Source organism: Talpa occidentalis, unplaced genomic scaffold (assembly GCF_014898055.3).
Source record: "Talpa occidentalis isolate TD23 unplaced genomic scaffold, MPIMG_talOcc4v2.1 talOcc4.10, whole genome shotgun sequence".
NCBI classification, from domain to species: domain Eukaryota; kingdom Metazoa; phylum Chordata; class Mammalia; order Eulipotyphla; family Talpidae; genus Talpa; species Talpa occidentalis.
Genome location: NW_023600993.1, coordinates 94,058,748 through 94,077,691, shown reverse-complemented (window position 1 = coordinate 94,077,691; position 18,944 = coordinate 94,058,748). Strand labels below are relative to the sequence as shown.

The following is an 18,944-nucleotide window of genomic DNA, read 5'->3' as shown; positions in this document are numbered from 1 at the left end:
TTTAATCCACCAAGTTTGTAGGCCTTTCTCCCAGCAACCATAGCAGATGAACACAGCACAACGAGGACCTCCCTTGTTGGGTTTTTGTGAGGACTGGTGAGTTGTTACAGAAAAAGTGCTTATTATATCATCAACTTCTTCCCTATAGAGCTTCTCGTCTCCTCTCTCTCTTTGAACATTCCCACCACTAGGCTCTGGCTGACCAAGTTGGAGGACAGAGAGATGACCTTTCCTGAGCACATCTTATGACCAGCCATTGCGACCAGGTCCCCTGCCCAGCGTTTGGCATATGCCCCATCAATTGGTGAGCAAATGGGACCATCTCTGAAAAACAAGACCAAGTCAGATCCCAGTTATAAATTCTTAGCCATCGAGGGCATGTCAACAAGGATCTCCAGTTAGCATCATCCAGCCTTTCTCCAAATGCAAGTTTGAGCCACGTCTATAGAGTTCTAGTTGGTGGTTTGATATCATAATCTGCCAGGGTGAGCTGAGCCGCCCTCGGAGCCCAAACTGAATAGCCTCTGCCTCATCTGGGCTCCTGGCTTGTGGTTTGCCCTCCCTCGTGGAACCAGCTAGTCTGTGTTGTCCTTATTCATCTGCATCCTCTAGAGGTCAAAAGTCTAACCCGGTCCATCATCAAGGACCAGGGCAATGCGCAGCTCTAGCATGTGGGTATCAGCAAGTCTTTATTGCTTGAAGATTGGGGAGGTTACAATCATTTTTATTTATTCCTTTAAACTTTAGGGGTGGGCCTCCCTGGTGGCACAGGCAGTTGAGCGGAGTGCTGTGAAGTTGTCCACAGCCTCTGCAGTGCCGGTTCAATCCCCGTCAGCCTCGGAGCAACCCACATGGTGCAGCAGACCTCTCCTGTCTCACCCGCTGCTCCCCTCAGCAGTGTATTTCAGTCAGTCTGCCTGCTCTGTTCCCCGCTCTGTCTCTGGTAAATCCTCTCACCCTCTTGGGTATCTGGCCTATACCCCAGCTCTTGTATAAATAAAATAAATCATTTAAAAAAATAAAATAAATTTTAGGGGCTCTATAGCAATGCATAGATGAACAGGTGGGGCCGTATCCATTGCCAGGGTCAGAATAAAAGTGAGACAGGTAGAAAATATAAGGAGGCACTGACTCTCAGGGGCTGACTCTGCACTTGCACGAACCTGAAAGTAAGAGCCTCCTTAAATTTCACACCTCACATCCCTGGCTTGTTACACCCTTTTCGAGCCCTGTCCACTACAGTCAGATAATGTTTCAGCAGCAATTGTTACTGGAGCTTGAAGCAAATCTCATTAAACTTCTTATTGATAAAAAAGTCAATTGTCCAGCATCACTGAAAAATGATGAATTCTGCTTGTGTATCAGCAAGAATAACACTAGGTTATGTTGTCATAACAAACTAATCCTGAAATCTCAGTGGCTTAACACAGCAGATATTTATTTCTCACTCACACTCCCTGTCCACAGCGGCTCAGCACACGGGCACTCCAGGACCCAGTATAATGGAGACCCCACATGTGGTAGCCACCCCCCCTGGAGTGCATGGCCCCCTCAGCCAACACAGAAAAGAAAGAAGGCAGAGAATTCACCCCTGTTCTTCTATGCAAATCATACAAAGACAATGTGACTTGTTTCTACTTATAGCCCATTAGATAGAAATGACTGCATGACTCACACTTACATAGGTTGACGAGGCTGCAGCCTTGTTTATCCACCTGCCTACCCCACAACCACCTAGGATGTAGGTGTGTTTCAGTCCACATTTGTGCGAGTCCAGTGAGCTCAGAAAGAGTGAGTTGCTCAAGTTACACAGCCCGCAATGGCAGGGCCCTGGTTTGAATTTAGGCAGGGTGCCTTCAAAGTCTATGTCATAACCCACCACCCTCAAAATACATGGGGAATGCTTTATTCAATGAAATTTAAAGTGCTAAAGAATGTGGTGTCTCACTGGGCTCCTGAATGTCTAGACAAGAAGCATCAAAACAGAAGAAAGTGAAATGCAGCCCAAGAACTAAAGCCTTTCTGGGAGGTGGAGAAAATTGTGACTTAAAGACACTCGCACTGAACATTCAACTGTCCCCTACTGGGCTGAGCCAACACTGGGTCCAGCATCGGGGGCTGTTTCACCGTAATGGTTGATGTTCAGGCGCTTCTATGTGGCAGATCAAAACAAACAGATAAATCCCTAAGAACTGCTGTGAGCCTGATCAAGCATCCTCGATACCTAGGAAGTTGCAGAACTGGGTTGGAGAAGACAAAAGCAGAAGCATTGCGGGCCGTACTGTGTTGAGCTCCCTCACTACCAGGAAAGCAGATTGCCTTGGTTAAAGGGAAAAGAGGCACAGATTAAGAGATCACCAGGAGATGCCAAAAAATATGAAGGCTGAGCAGGAGAAACTAAGAGGCCTAAGTGAGCACCACCAGGAACAAAGGCACCAGCCCCAGGGTCTGACCCAATTGTCAGAGCTCCAGGCACTGGAAACCCCTTCTCCCAGGTATCTGAGAACTCCTCCCCCAGGGTAGCCCAGGCCCAAAAGTCAGCGTCATTTAGCCCTGGCTGCACCCACACCACGGCAAGTCCCAGTGGAGGCGCAGGAAGAGTTGTGTCCCTACAGTTCTTGGGCAAGGCGGAGAACGAGGAGGAAGAGACGACAGTGGTGACACTAGGAGCAGGGGTGTGGGGTGGGAGGGGGTGTGGGGTGGGTGGGGTGCTAAGGGTCAGCCCCTGCAGCCCGAGGGCGCTGTCCTGATTCCTGCATCTGCATTTTGTCTTTGCTGATATTTAGGTCAGATCATGATGATCACAATTTAAGCCATTTTCCTCCCAACACAATAAATACACATATCACTAAGAAACTGAGTTCTCTATTTTGCACTCAGTTCTTAAAATAATTTGGTGACTTCTCAAGGTGAACTGGAAAGCATCCCTGGTGGTACCTCTCTCTGGACAGGGCAGAAAAGAAGTAAATGTTCCTGGGAGCACCTTTAGAGAGGCCTGGCATCTCACAGACCCAGCCTCTCCACCCCAGTCATCAGCAAGGAAGGTGGGGTCTTTGTGCAACTTAAAGCAAATCCACCCAGCCATCTACACCAGCCGTCTACACCCAGCTGTCTACACTCCTCACCCTGAGACTGGGTCAAAGATGTGGGGTCTCCCAAGGCTGCAGGTGGCGGCTGCCTGCTAGCACAGCCCATCCCTCCAGTCCATGCCATGACTAGGTCTGAAGGCTGCTCTTGTGGAATCTCCCTCTTCAGGAATGAAGCACTTTGAACTTGATGGAAGCAGCAAAGAATCTCCCCAGACTGTGCTGGGGACAAAGGAACCCACTAGGAAGTCCCTGCAGTCAAACAACTCCCCAGTGGTCCTCCTGCCCCCTAGAGCAAGGCAGGACTTATGTCTGGGTGAGGGAATGAGGATGTGGGGGGATCAAGGACACCTTTGCTGTTTGCAAGAAATGGCTAGAGGCAGTCTAGATTGCTCCCCTGGGCTCAGAGGTGCTCATGTTTTGTCTACATTTGCTCACCATCCTGCTCCCAATAGGCTCACTGGCCTATCTCTGTGCATTTACCCCCCACAGATGTCCACCCACCCTATTCCACTTGGCCCATCCTCCCAGGACCCTCTGAAGCCCATGATCTCCACTGCTCCCTCCCCCACACCCACCAAGTTGGTTCGCTTTTACTTTTCTACATCACGCCTGGCACTTCTGTTGAGATTATTAACACTCTTGGGCTCATTTCCTTTACACAGGCTTGTAGGAGGGGCCTGTAGCCAGTTCAGGTGCCCCCATAAACGAGACAGGTGACCTGGGAAAGCCCCTTTCCCTCTCTGAGCCTGTCTATTTATAAAATGGAAACTGTAAGATCTACCTTCCAAATTGCTGGGGGCCATGAGAGCAGATCATATTTATGATCCACCTGTCACTACCTGCCATACAAAGGTCGCTAAATGAATGTCGGTGAAGTACTTGTAGGGTTTAAGAGAACGGACTCTGGAGTTAGGCAATCTGCATTCAGCCCCTGCTTCAGTAACTTTCCAGTTGTGACCTTGGACAAGCTACTCATCCTTTCTGTGCCTGTGTTTCCTGCTTTAAAATGAGAATAAGAATAGAATCTACCTTATAAGGTGCGGTGCGGTGGTGATGCAGTTCCTTAACACACACTGTATCAAGTGCTTAGAACATTCTCTGGAGGAATACGGATTATAGCCCCACTCCCCTTCTGGAAGGCAGAGCCACGCCTCCCTCACCTTAGCAATCCACCTCACTGAGACCCACCACCAACGCCCACCCCCTCCAAGCCACACCCTCCAGACAGCAGGGAAAACAGCTCAGAACACAGGCAGGTAACATCCGTGTCTTCTGTGCCCTCAGCCATGTATCTTCACACCCCAAGCTGGCAAGTCTGAACACTCAGCCATCTCTCAGCTCTGTGTTTCATGGGACAGAAGAGCAGAGAAGCCAGGGGCTACCTGGACTCCCTAGTGCCTGATTTTCCTCTCAGCCTGTCTTTCTTAGCAGGAAAGGGCATCCTGTATCATTTTCTGCCCTCCTGCCCTGCCCCCATTCCTAGGGTACTGTGGATGCTGTTCACAAACTAGGGGTGAAGTTTCATGCCCAACTAGAGGTGTTAGCAGGTCATGGTCAGTACAAGAGAAACAGGGGTCCTTCAGGAGAGGCCCCTCATTTTGGTGGATGTGCAGGTGGCACAGAGCCAGTAGGATGCCAGCCTCTGTCATTCAGGTGTGCCCCTCCCCACATTGTTGGTTGTGACTCTGAGCCCAGCATTCTGGCTAGGCAGAGTGGCAGGAGCTGGGCACCACCACAGGACTCTGCAACAATCACGGGAGGGGCAGAGGGCAGCAGATTCACCCCGTGATTTCCTTAACCCTCACAATCACATGCCAGGGCAGCATCTTGCTCTCTCCAGGGATCAGGGGAGGGGTTGATGGGCCCTGATTGGCACAGTTCACTTGGGGGTTCCAAGGCTCCACTTAGAAATGGAAATGGCTGACCCAGGACTGAGAATCAGTGTGCAGGTCCAGGGTGTCGGTGTGGCCGTGGGGGAGCCATGTCCTCCAGCCACTCTGCTTTCCCACTGGAACAGCGAAGACCTGTCAAGTATTTCCAAGGGAAGGTCCTTCCAGCTCTGGCATGTTGCCACAAAAGGGTGATACCATATATGTTTGGTAACCCACAGCCACCCCCAAATGAGTCATTCAAACTGGAAATGTTGGGGTTCCAATTATTTTTTATTATTCTTTAGTGCATCTTCTACTGGGTGCACTTTTTAAAAAGCTCTTTCAGCTGATTTGCAAGGTGCTGGCAAGTGTATTTGGAGATGTAATTTGCTCTCTGTCCTCCCACACACACTGCAGAACCCCCCATGTCAACTTGACTTGGACCTGACACCTGGAATTTCTGCTCTTCCACTTTTTTGCCTTTTCATTGTCACCCGGTCTGTGGTTATCCGAGGCCTGAACTTCCCAACACTGCACTTTTAAGTGGTCTCCAGGATCCCTGCTGTTATTGACTTTTTAACTGGATCATCATCTTATTTGCCCAGCACAGTTGAAGATGTGATGGAGCAGAACGAGCACTAGGAGGGAAGCAGACAAGCCAGGAACAATCCGGGGTCTGCCACTCACTAAATTGGACAAGTTAGGTCATTTCTCTGAGCCTCAGTTTCCCCATCTATAAAATGGAGTCGATAATAGTAACCCTACGGTTATGAAAACTACTGAAATCACACATGTGCCTGGCACATAACAAATTCAAAATAAACCTCAGCTGCGGGTTTTATTAAAGAGCTTGCTTCCCCCATGAGGACAGGAGCAGAGGCTCTTGGGAGGCTGCTTCACAAGTCATTTCTAGACACAACTTCTTGCACACCAGTGGCTGCAGGATAGTGCCAGGGAGTCAGTAGCCCAGAAACAACCCTCAATCACTGGGCAGTGAGAGCTGAATGAATTTCCTAGCTCCATCTCCCCAGTAGAACATTCCAGAAGTATGCTTCACACCCCTTCTCACAAGGTTCCACTGGGACTGAGCCCAATTTACCACATCCTAACCTGCTCCCCTTTTATTCTCCTCTTACTCATAGTTGTCCTATCACCCCCTTCCAAATAATTACTTGCACCCAAACCTCCCCCAAGGTCTACACTGGGAGAACACAAATTAAGACAGGAGGCATATGAGTGCAATCTGATGTGTTCAGGGCTATGAAGGAGACTGGAATTTTCAGCAACCTTCCAGTGTAAGGGCTGCATGAAAGCAATGGTTCTATGCTCACTTCAGCAGCACATATACTAAAACTGGAATGATACAGAGAAGATGAGCATGGCCCCTGCACGGGGAAGACAGACAATATGTGAAGCATTCCATTTAAAAAAAAAAAAAACAGTTCTTAGAGATTCCCTTGGGAAATGGCTACAGTCATTCCCCAAGCACCATCAGATTTTACTGAGTGCCCACTCAGTGCCAGACATGCTGCCAGGCGCTAGCAAGACTAACGGCCCCCAGCCCCCTCCCCCCAGCTCACCACCTGGGAAAGTGGCAAACATAATTTAATGTGCTCAGTGCCACAGCAGGACCCTGCTCAGGGACAGCGGTATGGGACGTGTCAGAGACAGGACTGCCAGGCAGAAGCCTGGGAGTTGGACTAGCTCTGGTGGAGCAGTGGGGAGGAGGGGTCTGGCTAAGGGTCTCTGTTTCTCAACTATTAGAGCCCTGACCAGGGTGGCAGATGCTGACACTGCTCCCCCATGCTCAGGAATGGCCAGGAGCTCTGGTCTCTGGAGCTGGTGTGGAGCTATATTTTGGAAACAGTCTAGAATTTAGGGTGTCAAGGGGCTGAATTTCAGCCCTGGCTCAGCCTCTTGCTGCCTTAGTCACCTCGTGTTTCTGGACCTCAGTTCCTTCATACATAACTGAGAGTTAACAATATCTACCTCTCCCGGCTGTTGTTGAAATTAGATGAAATAAATCCTGTCAACACACAGTGACTGGGACCTGGTAATTAGATGGAAGACATGCCTGGGAGAGCAGTGGGCACTGGGGGGAAATGCTGAATGAAAATTCGGATGTAGACTTAGCTGATTTCTTATGTCCCAGGTCCAAAAAAAAAAAAAAAATCATGGGTTTCTTGAGAGATGCTTTTGACATGGAAGCCTGACATTTGAGTAATGGCAAGGTTGGGGGAACTCCACTTGCCCTTCAAACCCTATTTTGAAACCTAAGATCATTCCCCTTCAGTGAACTCCCACCCCTGAGCCAGCTCCAGAGAAACCCCCACCAGAATTCTGACCGGGCTGGGATTCGAGGAAGCAGTGATGGGCTAAGTGGGCATGTGATCATGGATAGAATGGTCAGCATCTACGTTCCGAAGGCACCAGCACCCAGAGTGACCCTCACCACATTCACTCTAATGGTTTTGATACCAGCAGAAGCCAACCAGAGGTAGCCTTATTAAGTCATTTAAACCACTGATGGAATTTTTCAACATAACAAAGATCAGCCAGTATGAAAGAATCTACTCTATCTAAAATATTCCTTCCTATTAATAGCCGTACCACACACCTACTTGGGGAGAAAGCCATCATGCTTTCCCTGGCAGCTCTCCAAAGGATCATTCTAGAAAGGACCCTGCATGAGGACTCATACAATGAAGTCCTGAGCCTCTGACCAGAGACTAGATCTCCAAGATTTAGGAGAGCAAGAGAGGGCATGGGCTTCTGCCAAGGGAGAACATTCACCAAACTCTGGACCTTTATTCCTAATAAAACCTAATGTGTTGGTGCAGGTAAATACACCAGCTCATCAGACCAGGCAGCTTCTGACACAATCCCTGGGGTCTCTGACATGTGTGCTCTGGGATTTACAGCCTGTGAGAACTCTCCCCTTGAGTGTAGTCTAGATCTAGTAATTTTCTTTTAATGAACAGAATGTGACAAATGGTAAAGTGTCATCTCTGAGATGAGGTTACAAAAGACCATGGCTGTCTCTTTCAGCCATGCCCATTGTGGTCCACGTGTGCTTGCTCATATGAAGTCGCTGGTGACCTCCAGCCAACACCAACAAGGAACTGAGGTCCTCAGTGCAACAGCCTTCAAGAAATCCTGTCAACAACCTGAGAGCTGGAAAGCAGATCTTTCTCGTCCTGCAGGTGAGACTGCAAACTAAGTCTTCTCTTTTTTTCAATTTTTTTATTTCAATTTTATTTTTATATGCCCCATACAATTACAACCCCCTTATTTTGACCCCAATCCCTCCTTTCCCCGCCCCCCACCCCTCATAGAGGGTCTCTGGTTCATAGTTGTTTGTTGATTTTGATATTTTCTTTCTTATAGTTATTCTTTTTCCTGTTCCCTTGTTTAGGTTTTCTAGATTCCTACTGTAAGTGAGACCATCCGGTATTTTTCTTTTTCTTTCTGGCTTATTTCGCTGAGCATGATCCCTTCCAGCTCCATCCATGTTGCTGCAAATTGCATGTGTTTATCTTTTTTGAATTAAGCCAATTTCTTGACTGCAGCCTGAAAGACCCTAAAGCAAGTTAGGTTGTGTCCTGATTCCTACCCCACAGAAACTGCCAGGTAGTAAATGCATGTTGCTTTAAGTCATCAAGTTTTGGAGCAAATAGTTACACAATGGTAGATAACTAGTTCACCTTGAGCATGGAGTATGACAACAAGGAGACCGAGGGAGTCCTTATGGGGCAGACTAACAATACACTGGGACATCAGTAGGACTTAGAGCTAAGATTCATTCGCATAATCACCCTTCATTCAGCAACAGGGTAAAGGAGAGACAAATAAAATGAATTTGAGTGGAAAATAACCTCCTGAAACATCACAAATAACAGTAACCAATATGTGGGCAAGTGTTTTCAGGACAGGCCTGCCCCCAAGCCTGTGATTTGTTATTCCACACCTCAGCGTGTAATGTTGGCCCCACTCCAATCCCTGCTTTAAGCATGAGGTTAAGTCATTGACAGAGAGGTTAAGTCATAGATCCAAACTCACACAGAGAATGCTGAAAACCAGGAGTTTAACCCAGGCCACTCTGAGTTCAGAATTATACTCTTAATTGGTTCTTATCTGGTGCATGGTAACCCTCGCTAGGCAGTGTATGGGGTAGGAGCCTTGCATAGCCTCTCTCAGGCTGTCAGAATCAAGGCAAACATCTACCTCCCCACCTGACTTCATTTTCTGTATCCATGAGGTGAGGTACAGTAATTTCAAGGGGCCATCCAGACCTATGGCCGAGACTGTGGGTGAGCACCGAGTCGGTAATTCTTCAGTGAGTCCCATTATCATGCAATAAACTACATGCACCCCATTTTATTACAACATTAATGACAATGAGGAATGATTAGGAGAAGAATAAAATCAAAACCCCTGAGGCAGAGAACGGTAGCCTTGAAATCAATGGCAGGAAACACTGCTGAATGTGCAGGCTACAGTGTCTGGTATTCCAAAAATTTTTCACATTCTTGGTCTCCCTAAACTTCCTCATTCAGATTATCCACCAAAATCTCTGGAGAGTAATTCTATAAAGGGAATCTAAGTTTATAATCAAAACTCATCTCACACTTCTGCCCAACCACACACACCTACAGACACCCTCTCTGCTCTAACTGTGTTGAACTTGACCCCTTCTCTCTGGCATCTGTGTAGAGGCCACTATGCAGAAAGTCCCTTCCTACTTGACAAACATCTGTTATTTTCAATCTCATATAGGCTATAAAATTATTCTTAAAAAGTTTTGTGTCAGCATGTATTAAGTACCTACTGCTGTGTAACAAAGTACCCCAAATGTAGCAGCTTAAAATAACAAGAACTTATTATCCCAGTTTCTGGGAATCACAATAATCACAGTACCCTGGGCCACTCCTTGACAGATGAACAAGATTAAATATCTCAGTTAGACCCTGAGGGTAAGTAGATCTCTTGTGTAATCAACAAATGCCCATGATCAAGACCCCAAGTTACCCAGATACAGCTCAGTCTTGAGTGAGGAGGCACTGACCTTTGTATGATTTACCAGGTTACCATAGAACCCCCCATATTGAAGAGATGCGCTGGTGAAGACCCTATCTGGTGACCAATACCACCACAATAAATTCCACTCAACTGACACTTTTGGAATCTACTATGCATAGATGCTGAGTGAGCATGGGTTCTTGGAGAAGCAGATGGCCAGATGGGATCGGATTTATAGGGTATGATTGGGGGAAATGCCTACAAAGGACAAGGGGAACAAGAGTAGGTGGGGAGACCCCTCAGACAGAGATGCAAGTCTGATGCCCATGGAAGAGGAAAGGCAGGACGGGGAGGGCAGAGCTCAGATCACATGCAGATCTAAGACGGCATCAACCTGGCCAACAGAGATAATCCAGGCACTCCCATGGAGGATTGCCACATGGGCAAGAATGGTGTGGCTCAAAAGAGTATGAATCCTGGGCTGGAAGCCACCCAGGGGGAGTTTGACCTCAGCCTGAGTGCCAGGAAGAATCCAAGGCCGTAGTAACCAGAGGCTGCCCGGCACCTGCCGCAGGTCCTCCTGCATGTATATGGTGGTTACACTCGTATTTCAGAGGTACACGCCTGCAGGAGGCCCCGTGCTCTCCCTGAAGAACTCTCCTCTCAAAGGAAGATCATGATCAATGAAAAAAAAATATGAGAAGGGACACGTGTGGCAGAGAAAAAGGACTCATGAAGCCACTCGGGCAAATGATGGCGCCTCAGAGAAGTCTCCAGAGAGGACATGACCAATCAGCCAAAGTCTGGAGGCACCATAGCAAGAGTGGGGTGGCAGGAGACAGAGCACTAGACGGACTGCCCATGGCAAAGAATGGATGTGAAGACTCAAACTCCCTCAATCTCTGAAAAGGTGGCCTGAAAGGGTCCTAGCCCAAGGGCACCAATTCATGAAGGTTGGAGGTGGGATGAACGTGCTCATCAGCAGCCCTGGAGGACTGAGTGTCGGAAAAGATGGGGAAAGTGCTTGACTTTCTAGCTAATCTGAAGGAACACAAATGCTACAGCAATACTCTAGTCATCTGACGCCACCAGGCAGGACAGGAATTTTCCATGCATATAAAATGTCCCTATGACAGCTTGTAATTCCTTTAGAGACAGCTAAAAAGGGATAAAGCATATTGGAGCAAAATCTCTCTAAGATGAATTGACCGATGCTCAGCTTTCTTAAATACCATTTAAATTCTTCCAGGTCATACAAATGAGTTTGCTATGAGCATGAATGACTAAGCTCAGATACAGTGATACCCCCAAATCCAATAACGTGGAGAACTATTTGCTCCTATACCAAATGGCCCCCAATATTCCAGTTCTGAAATTGTTCTCTTACCTTCTTCCTCCACTACTAAGCAATACGAGAATTCTTGCTGCTTTCAAAGAATTTGCTTATAGGAAAATTAGATGTATTATTCCTTCTAACTCATCTTGTTTAATCTACTTTAGGATGGAAAATCTGATAACCATGCTTCTCAAAATCACATTTCATCTGAGACTAAGTATATTCCAAATGAAGAACTGAAGTTCTCTTCTAAGAACAAGTTCATTGATCCATTGGGAGTTCCTGGATGATGATATCTATTTTTGCCACAAACATGAGTTTTGTATGGGAGGGAGCTATAGTTCATGACTTTCTTGGTTCTGAGATGTATTCTAGACAGCTAAGGTTGCTAAGCAAGTGACTTCTGGATAAATGAGATCCTAGATGACCTCACCATGATGGACAGTAAAGGACAACCAGGACATTTGGAACTTTGCGCTCATACAAATATTCCTGAACTTCCAACCTGCAGCAGAATACAGAGGTGAGGTCAGCTTTTCTAATGTTTATGTTCATGAGTTTTTCTCCCTTAGGTGACAGTGTGCATGCATAACTAATACTATTTCCTATGCCTCTTCTAACCTGACTTGGAGCTTAGATGGTAGCCAGGCTATTTTATTCATAGTTGATGTTCAGTCAACCCCAGCTAAAAAGACTTCAGTAGAAGCAACAGCCATGCTTGGACCAACAGCCTGATGCATGTGCTTATTACAAAGATCATAGAATCACCACCAGTCAGCCAGTATTAGGAACAAAGGTGAGCAAAGAAAGCTGGAGGTCCATCTATCTGTGTATGAGACACTGGTCTGGGGGTTTTGACACCCACTACTCCATTTCATTTTTTTAAGATTTATTTATTTATGCATACAAGAGCTGGGGCACAGGCCAGAGATGAGGGGGGTGAGAGGATTCACCAGAGACAGTGGGGAGCAGAACAGGGCAGATCTACTGAAATACACTGCTGAGGGGAGCAGTGGGCGAGACAGGGGACGACGTCTGCTGCACCATGAGGGTCAGCTCCCTGGCCAGGGATCAAACTCATGCTGCAGTAGCTGCAGATTGCTTCATAGTGCTGACACTTAACCCCTTGCACCAGCAGGGAGGCTCCCCCACTATTCCATTTTAAAGATGAAACAGAAGAACAGAGAACTTAGTGGCATTGCCCAAGGTCATCAGTAATGGGCAGAGCTAAAGCTAGAATCCACAGTTTCTTCCCTCTCCATGCCATATCCTAAAGAGCCTGGGAACACGCACCTGCTCCACACAGTAGCAGACTGATGGAAGCAGAACATTAGCAGTCCCACCACCACTTGCTTCCAGAAGAGACATTTGATCTCATCCCTTGGTATATCCCTTGTGGTCAGCTTTGTGTCCTACTCCCCATTAGCTTTCCTTGCTCCAATCTTCCACGCTTGTTCTGCTTGGAAGAGCATTACATACCCCCCTATAATTTAGCAACTCAAAACCGTACCTCTCTCTGGCTTTCTCATTTTCCCCCATCATTTCCAGCTCACCCTTTCTGACCCAGCCAAGAAAATTGACTCCCTACCATTCAGATCACTTGTGCTACTATGTCTCCCCACCTTCCCTTTGAGTATGCATTGCTTCAAAAAGAATAGATGTCTCCCTCTCCCCTGCTCATCTGGGTCCCCTTCTAATTCCCCCTCAAACTCATCTCTGATTAAACTCAGTTCACCCTCCAGCTCCTTAGTGCTTGAGAAAAAAACAAAGCCACTGAAATCACAAATTCAGTTCTATTTCCAAAATGACCAGTAACTAGCTGTCTGGTAGGTGAGTCACTTTTTTGAACCTGCTTCCTTAGCTGTAAAATAGATTTAAACATCTACAGGCCTTGCCCAGTCAGAGCGAGGGTGATACTGGAGCTAAAATGCAAGAGTTAAATCCTGGGGGAAACCATCTTGAGTCAATTACTGAGTTTCTCTAAGGCTTAATTTTCTCATCTGCAAAGTGGACAGATAGTTGTACCTACAGCCTTTGAAGATTGCAAAAAGAGGTAGCATATGTGTAAAACACCTAGCAGAATATTTGCACACTACAATTGAAAAAAAAAAAAAGTTAGTTGTTATTATGATGATGGATCACCTACCTCACTAGGTGACTGTGAAAATAATTAAAATTAAAGACCTTAAGCCAACAGTGAGGCTTGCGTGGGCTTTCAGGACTCCGTTATTTAATGTGAGGGATTTTGCAAACAGATTGGTGCCAAGTTAGTAGCTTGAGATCAGCTGTGATGTATTTCACTACAGAAATCAACAAATGCTACAAATCAGGAAGGGTTATGTGTTTTTTCTTTTTTCAGAGAAAAATATTTATAAGCACAGCAATGCCTTGAACTGTGCCTGGAACACAGTAGCTATTCTGCGTGTGCAGTGCTTGTTTTCTGTCATTGAATTACATAAGGCCCTCCTAGGGTTCCAGCTTCCTACAATACTTCTTGCCTAATTCATTCCTTATCCAAATCCCCCACCCACCTCCTTTTCGCCTCACTAGTGGAAGGGTGCCACCTAGTGGCAGAAATGGTAATACACGCTGTAACATGTTCACTATCACAGGGTTTAGCACAAACTCCCACCTGGAGACTAGGCCCTCTGCCTGATTTTGTAAATAAAGTTTTATTGGAACATAACCACACCCATTCATTTACAAATTGTCTGTGGCTGTTTTTACACTACAATAGAGTTGAGTAGATGTGACAGAGCCTGCAAAGTCTACAAAGGTTACTCCCTGGTCCTTTACAGAACATCAGCTGACTTTCAGCTATAGTACAATGGTGTCAGCTACTTTCTTAGCATTCACTCAGCTATGTTGATTGACCTTAATTCTCAGATGTACTGATTTCATGGCATTTGATGCCCAACTGTTGCACACACAGGTTATTTCCAATACCTCTATTACAAACAGTAATGTAAATTGGTTGTCATTTCACTGTAAAATGTTAAGCTGTCCATAAGTTAAAGAGCAAACTCTATCATCAGAAGAAAGGCACTCAGATTGTCTCTGCTGCTCACTGCTCATAGGATTTGGGGCAAAGCACTTAACTGAACCTCAGCTCCTTCACCTGTTAAGTGGGACTAACAGTATTATTTGCCTCCCATGGTTGTTGCAGGGCGCATATAAGATCATTTATTAGCTAGCCTTTCGTGAGCTACCAAAAAAAAAAAAATCAGTAATGTTGGCTTTTATTACCTACATAGCTGAGGGAAGAGTACATGATTTTCATCATTTATCACCACAGACAGACTCTCCGGAGAAGACAAATGCTCATTTTGAAGGCACTTCTGAAGATATCACCAATGTCTCTAATTTGATCCCTAAAGCCCACCTATTCTTTTCGAATGTGAGCTGTTCCCAGGCTTGGGTTGTAGCTAAGAGGCAAAGGCTATGTCCAGAGGGCGGAGGATGAAATGCAAGTGTGGATGTGGGGTACACCTGGACTAGGATGTCTTCAGGCCCATAGTGCATTAGGAGCTAAGTCTGAGAAGAAATACATGGAGTCTCTCTACTTAGCCTCACAGAGGCTGAACAGCAAATCCCATATTCATGAGAGTAGGAACAGAACCCTTTGGGATACAGCTTACTCCTCTTGCCCCAGGACCAGCTGCTCTCCAGTGCCATCTCTAAGGAAGGAATCCCCAAAAGGGTGGGGTTTTCTTTCTCCTTTCTGTCAATGTTTGGCCTCTCCCCTTCCTCTGTCCTTGCTCCCTTAACCCCAGCACCATGCATGGCCTAACAAGAGATATTGGGGACCCCTGGAGCAGACGCTGTAAGTGCCCCACCAGCAGAGCCTCAGCATGGCCCAGTCCCATGCACACAAGCTGACGACTTCCAAATGAAGACAACTGAGGCACCACCTGTTTGGTCCTCTGGGCCGTCTGGAAGTGAGGCTCATGCCTCCCACCCCCAGGAACAAACCAGTGACTTATGACAGTTCTTTTGCCCCTCCATTAGAATGATTGAGGGATTTGGACACTCCCAGAGAAGGGTTCAGCTCCAGATACTCACAGCAATCACCTGGCTCCTTGTCTTACCATTAACAGTTTCCTTTCTTCCCTTGTCTTCTTCCCCATTGATATACAGGTACTTCCTGGGATCACTGTCCACATGAACGATCACTGCCCATATACTCTTGCCTCAGAGTATCCAATCAAGGCTATCAGTTGATTCTAGGGTAACCAATCTAGGACATCGAGTTATGGCAACCTACTTTGTGTCAGACTTTCTACCAAGCAACCAGTAATACAAAGAGAAAGGCGAACTCCTATAGTGGCCTGCAAGGTCCAGCATGGTCTGTGTCCTCCCTTTATGATCTCACCTCCAAGAGCTTCTCCACTGACCTAGTGTTCCTTAGTCATGTAGCACCTCTGCAGTTCCACCAATGTGCTAAACTCTTTCTGGCCACAGGGTCTTTGCATGTGCTATTTTCTCTGCCATCCTTTTTCCCATTATTTTGCCCAGGTTAAGCCTTCAGGTTTGAGCTTAAATGTGCCTAAATGTCACATTTCAGGGAACTCTCTTCAAAATACTTTACCTAAGTAGGACCCTTCCTTCATCCCAATTACTCCAGCTTGATGTCTTATTCATATGCTGATTTAACAGCACTGTTCAATATTTGGAATTATGAGCTTCATTGCTTATTTACTTCTTTAATAACCATCTTCCTTTCTAGATTGGTCAGGGATCCTATCTGCTTTACTTACTCATATCTCCAGTCCCAATCAGAGAAGCACATTATAGGCACTTGCTATATATTTGTTGGGCCAATGAATGGATGAAGTTCAGAGCTGATATGCTTTGTCTTCCATCATCCTTATCATGTACTCACCCATCTTACCCTCATCAAGCACTCACATACCTACAGTCTTCCTAAGAATAGCACGTTTTTTGCTCTATACCCCCAAAGAAATTTAAATCAGTTAACAAAAATCTATGCATTGAGAGGACAAATGGAAGATGAACAATGAATAATTCAGAAGTCCATAGCCCTGTATCTTCCTTTAGCGCCATTCTACACTATGACCATACTATAGGAAATATCTTCTGAGTCTCAGTTTCATCATCTGTATAATGAACACAGTAATCCCGCCTCAGTACCAAGGAGCAGATGGTGTGCAGCATACAAACTGCACAGTCCCATACAAAAATCTTCCTGAATCCCCTTGTGAGGTGTTGTGAATTAGTGCCCCAATCCCTTGCTTTCAACACAGCAAATAGCAAAATGTTTTAAGCGCCGAGAGTTTGCTTACAGTTACTAACAGCTCCCCATGTATTTCGTGTTCCCAAGTGCTCTTGAGGCAGAAAGCCAGAACAGAAGCTTCCTGAACCAAATGAGCCCTGTCGTGCATGAGTCTTTAATTGCCTACAGCTGTATTCACAAAGTCAGGCTCAGGGAGGTTTGTCTCAAACCCTGGACAGCTCCGGGCTCCAAGGCAGAGCCTAGAATGGGCCCCAGGGAGTCAGCACCACCATCCACTCAAGATTGAGCCAGGCAGAGCCTTACTTGATGGGCTCTGGCAGTGGATCAGTAGACTGAGGGTAGGAGCAGCTGAGATGGCAGCTGACCTTGGTTTGGTATGCAGTGAATCCAGGAAAGACCACGGTTTGAAGAAAGTGGAAAGGGTGGGAGATCTAAAAGGGCACATGAACATCCAATGCTGTCAACATCCAATGTTCTCACTCATCTGAAGATGAATTTTAGGGCACAGGAGCACATGAATTGATCAGCGATGATTCCAATGACTTTCAGGAGTTAGGATCATAGAAGAATCAGAGTCAGGAGGAAAAGCATGGCCTTTTGTGCCCTGTAATCCTGGATTTGAATCCCACCTGCATGCTTTACTAGATGTGTGATCGGGACAGTTTGCTTGGTGTCCATGAATTCAGATTTCTTATCTACACAGTGTAACAATAATACTTGTAGCATTGACTCATTGTCCTCAATTCAACACACTACCCTGCATCCATACCCCATGGCAGCATCATGGGTAAAGTCCCCCTGCTTCCCTTTGTTTTTAAACTGGTCATGAGACTTTTTTAGTCAATGAGATATAAGTGGAAGTACCATCAACATGGGATGAGCATATCCTGATTAGCTGATTGATACCAAGAGGAGGGCAGAGATAATGGGCCAGAGTCACACCAGCCAACCCAAAAACTTGCTGTGAGAAGTAAAGCTATCCCAACCAACTTCAGCTTGAACAAGTCAAGTTCTAGCCAATTCAGAGACAGGGAAGTGATAATAAGCTATTGTTTTAAGACACTGAGATTTGGAAGTTCTTTACACAGCAATTAACTAACAAATGCAATAGCCAATAGCACCTACCTCTCCAGAGGGTCACACACATGGCATTAGACAATATCAGACAGTGCCAGACATCTACAAGAAATCCATAAAATGGTGGTTCTTTCTTCCCCTGCTCTTAGGGTGATGTTTGTGTGTTGGCTGCTGCACATCATCCTGATATTCCCAACTTCTGCTCCTGAGACACCAATGACTTCAAGGAGAAGAATGGTTTCCTTCCCTCTTTCATTTGCCTGGTGCCAATTAAATCAAATTTATGGAATTTACTCTGGTTGGTAATTATCCTGAGAAATTTATTTTGGACTCTTTAAGGAGGCACTTCACCCTCCTTCCCCACCTTGCTGAATTTACTGGCTATGGGGCAGAATTATGACTGCAATGTCTCAATTGCAAGGGAAAGAAGCTATTGCATTATTTATTTCTTTGTATTTGTATTTATCAAAACAGGTAAGAAATTTCAGGCTATTCAAATATCTTATTAGAGAAGAGAGACGTATCCAGTATGTGGTCTCTCCAGCTGCTATAACTTCACTATGACCAAGTTCAAACTGAAGTTCACTACACTGCTAAACCCTGAGTAGTCAGTCCCTACAAGACCACATGACTCATGAGTTTACTCCTTTCATTGTTCATTCTTTTATTTTGTATGCTGTAGGAGAGAGCAGTAACACAATGACTCTGGAAGTAGATTTCCTGGGTGCAAAAATTGTCTCTGCCAATTATCAGAAGTGTGATCTTGGGACAGTTACTTAATCCCTGAGACTCAGTGTCTGTGTCTGTAAAATGAGACTAATAATGGGGGTCAGTTCATGCAGTTAGAGGTCAAAATGAGATGAAGCCTATGAAGATACAAACTTCTTCACAGCCACAGGCTGAATAAGAGCTTATTCTTGCTGGTGCACTTCCTCTTACTTACATTTCTGTAGTACAGTCAATACATAATCATTAAGTTAATCGATATCTACAATCACAGTCAGAATTAATACTGTTACCTTCCCATAGGTTATAGGAACTCCCTATTTCCTCACCCTCTCCCCACACTGAATAAACTTCAAGAACCCCATTCAGAAAACATCTTTTAGTTACAGCTGGTATTTTGGGGCTGTTATATTTGTAACTCTGAGAAGATGAACTCTCCAGCTCCTCTGCCTTCAATTCAGAACAGGAAATATAAAATACTAAAAATATTCTAAGGAAATGATGTATTTAATTCTCAGATGATGTCAGATTAAGGCAAAGGAAGGAACTGAAACAGGAAGCAAATGATACGG

The 18,944-nt window shown here is 45.8% G+C and overlaps 1 non-coding gene across 1 annotated transcript; it reads left to right on the top strand.

Annotated features, from left to right (window-relative positions):
• Positions 1-6,283: 6,283 nt before the first annotated feature.
• Positions 6,284-6,389, top strand: LOC119237817 (U6 spliceosomal RNA). Its single transcript, XR_005123448.1, has one exon. It is a non-coding gene; the product is annotated as a U6 spliceosomal RNA (small nuclear RNA).
• The last annotated feature ends 12,555 nt before the right edge of the window (positions 6,390-18,944 follow it).